This window comes from Apis dorsata, unplaced genomic scaffold, assembly GCF_000469605.1.
Source record: "Apis dorsata unplaced genomic scaffold, Apis dorsata 1.3 scaffold_99, whole genome shotgun sequence".
Taxonomy (NCBI): Eukaryota; Metazoa; Arthropoda; class Insecta; order Hymenoptera; family Apidae; genus Apis; species Apis dorsata.
In genome coordinates this window covers 904,527-908,582 of record NW_006263397.1, presented here as the reverse complement: position 1 = coordinate 908,582, position 4,056 = coordinate 904,527, and positions in this window count along the sequence as shown.

Sequence of the window (4,056 nt, the reverse complement as noted above, 5' to 3'; positions counted from 1 at the left end):
TTTTTTTTTTTTTTTTTTTTTTTTTTTTTTTTGAGAGAGAAATTATCTTACCGTGAATATTGTTTTGTGTAATTGTGTTATTTATGATTTACGTGTTATTTATGATTTAAAATCTTTCGTTAAAATATATGAAATCGAATGTTAGAATTATTTATCGTACAGCTATATCTAACAATAATAAATTTAGTTATTAAAATTATACTTTGACGAAAGATTAAAGAGGAAATTCTATGTTTCAGAGATTTATGAAGAATTAATATCGATTCTTTTAGCTTTGAAAATAATGAATGAACATTGTAAACTCACAAATTAAATATTATCGTTGTATAATTGAAGTTAGCTGATAATTTGAATAATAATGTTTTATCGATTATTTTACTGTAAAAAATTGCGGATTATAATGAATTATACTTCAACGTGGAATTCGATTCATTGATGCATCTTTGAAAAAAGATTTCATTAAAAAAAAAAACCCCATTATGAACAAAATGTATATTGAATTTGTTTGCACAACAAACAAATCGATATATAATAATATTTCTCGTAAAGATATAATTTTATATATATTTTTACAAGACAATCAAAAATCGTAAATCGATTTATAAAAATGGGAAAAAATAATTATAATAAAACTATAATTCCTAACAATTAAATTATTAATATAACGATGTATAAATATTTTTTCTTTTTTAGATTACACAAGCATCATAGCCTCACCCTATGTAAGTGGTTAAACGATATATCATAACCTTATCAGAGGCTCGTTTCACGCCGATAGTAACCTACTTCTTTGCATCGCACGCAACGTTTCTCCGTCCCTATTATCTTCACCTCTTCGTCCTCTCGAGTTTCCTTGATATCATTGTCGTTACGATCATTGTCTCCCGCCGATCTATCCTCCTCGTTGTTTTCTGACATTCCGTGTCCACGATCGAAGTAAATGGAAACAGATGCGAGAAGGGAGCAAGAGAAAGAGATCGAGAAACAAGGGAGCAACGAAATATTAAATGACTTTCTACCGATATCGAATACATATTTGAGAATGAAACTCTCGAGAAATTAATTTTTTCGTCAATACGTGTGTGTCGATTATATCGAATGTGAAATAATTATTGCCAATGTCTTTATTCAGGGCGAGAATCTCGATGATGGACATTGTATCGAGAATAAAAATTATTCAACGTGATATCTAAAAATAATGATTGAAAATTATTAAGAATATTCTATTATTGTATATTTTTTAGGGAAATATTTTACTACGTTACGTGTCAGAGTGATATTTTTATTTCTAAATAACAAAGAAAAAAGAATAATAAAGAGAAAATAAACAACAAATGAAAATCATCATTTAGTCATAGGTTTATCTTTGATCGCTTATGCAAACACAGGTGTGGCTATCTTTCAAGGTAACTCTATGTCTCCATTAGATTCGATTTAAATGAATAATACTCGTTGTGATTTCACATCGAGTGCAAATTGAGTAATTTGATTAGGTAGATTAGTATTTGTAACGCAATGCATAACTAATTTGAAATGTATGGTTCGGTGAACAATAATAATATCATTGATTTCACGCGTGAGTTTGATTTAGATCTCTAAATATAATTTTTTTAGGGGAGAATTAAATTTGAAACAATAATCTTAAGAAACATCTCCATTTTGAATTTTGATTCTAATCCAAATTCAATGTTTGTTTTCTTATATGTTTCTATATTTTTTATATATATGATGAATCTGTCTTAATTAGTCATCGTAGACTCTAAAATATTTCTAATATCCTTTAATTACGAGACTTGTAAGCGATGGTGGCGCTAGTGTGCTTCATGGCGGCCCCTGAAAGGCAAATAAAACTTACAATGAGACGTAACGTATGCTGAAAATGGAGGAAGTTTAAGCTGATACAAGTAATTAAAGTGCAATCGTGGTAATTTTTAGTGTATTAATCAGAGCGCTAAGGAAGATTCGTAGACACATAACGTAGAGTTATTACATCCCATACACGATTGTGCGTACGTGTTGGCGCGCGCGTGTTCCAGCCAAAAGTGTGCAACTGCTCGCTCGTCTGTAAATTCATAAATAATTATCTCGATATTCGTGAAACGATCTAGACTATTGTACGAGCAGGCTAATTAATTAGAATATAAAACGAAGTAGAAGCAGAGTTCGCGTAGCTCGAGAATAGCGGGCTTCGAAGAGGATCTCGATGGCTCCTTCTCGATATTTATTAAAATATAACACCCTGTTGAAAAAATCTGGGCCAGAAGAGGAAGAAACGATATTTTTCCATGGAAATTATTGGACGAATATTGAATTTATGAGCTTGTTACAAGATAACAAATCTTGGTATTGTGGTGTATATTTATAAATACAACATTTCTCCTCGAGACTTTATCGATGATGCAATCTCGAGCGAACACGCGTTTAAAAGTTTATCTAAATCTATCTATCCAAAGTCGATAATGACGATAAGGGTTGCATTAAACGATAATTGGATATCTAATGATTTCGTTCTTTTGAATTTTAATAAACTTCGTGTAAACTTTGCAAATTGATTTCATGAAATTTATTTAATTACAGGTATGTCTTCAATTCATTTTGGTGATTTCTCGGAATATAAGACGATATCCTTCGAGATCTCTCGAAAAATTCTTCAAGGATTGAACTTCGATCGAGAATTTTTCGGTAAGTAGTGAAACTGAAATTTTGTGCACAACAATGATGGTTAAAAATTCGAATTTCATGGAAGAAATCGCGATATTTTCTCGTGCCAACGTTCTCTTTCCCAACATTCTCGTCCACCATCGACGCCAGGGGGACGAGAATCTCAGTGGAAACTCCTTAGCAGCGGTCAGACACGATTCGTTTCGAATTTTGCCACGAACTCGTTAAATACGATATTTAAAGAGAAGAAAGAAACGAGGCTGTGTATGGAAACAAATCGTGGTTAATTAATATAATATAAAATTTCCAAAAAATTTCAACTTTGAACGTTTGTTTGGAAACGTCAAGAGAAGCGCGCGTGCATTCTTTCTTTAACCGCGATTCGATTCTTTCAAGGATTGGAATTTTCGGAATGTTCAAATTGAAATTCTCGAGATACCAAAAATTCCATTGCAAGCCGTCGAAAAACTTGGATCAAAAGAAAGGGTGATATTTCAACGGTATTAAAAAAAAAATGGAGTATAATAAAGGTATCAAGTGAGAGATATATATAAAAATTGAAATGGTGGATTCGATCCAAGTAGAGATATATATATATATATATATATATGTATATAAGAAAAGAGAGCGTTGATTCTTTAAATAATAAATTAAAGCCAATTAAATAACTGATAAAAGAAAGATAGAGAAAAGAGGGAAAAGAAGGAAGGCACGAGCTTTGTGAGAAACATGTCTGAAATTCGTGTATATATGCAAATGTCATGTTTTCCTCGCGAAACGCTCATGCAATATTAAAAAGGAATCGGTTAATTGAGACTCCCGTGGGCTTCTTAATTAGGGAAATTCAGATTCCCAGCTTTTCGTTCCTTCCAGATTATTATTATCTATTTGCAAAATCTGATATGTTGCTTCCTCTTTTCATGGTGATAGGATACGTACTTTAATTTCACCTAAAAGGAAAAAAAAAAAGGAAAGAAAGAAAGAAACAGAATTCTATTCTATTATCGATAATTTCGAAAATTTATAATTGATCGATTTCTCTTTCGCGAAGAAGATATTCTCCAATATCGGTTATCTTATCATTAAAAAAAAAAAGAAAAAAGATTGAGAAGATTTTGTGGCAAAGAGATGAAATTTTTAACAGTTTTTTGAGTTATTACGTGTAATATAATTAAAAAGAAATTCTTTTACATCACGTGGTGAAAGCTGAAAGGTGAAAATCCCGATAAAAAGCAATTTACCCAGCAAAGATTTCAGAAATAATTCTTTATAAAATAATAAAAATGCAAATCGAAACCTTTCCATTATTACTTCGTTCCCTATGAATCGAAGTAATAAAATTTCACCTAAGAAAATTTCAATAAACCATCATGATCATTAACCACCAATCCGAAA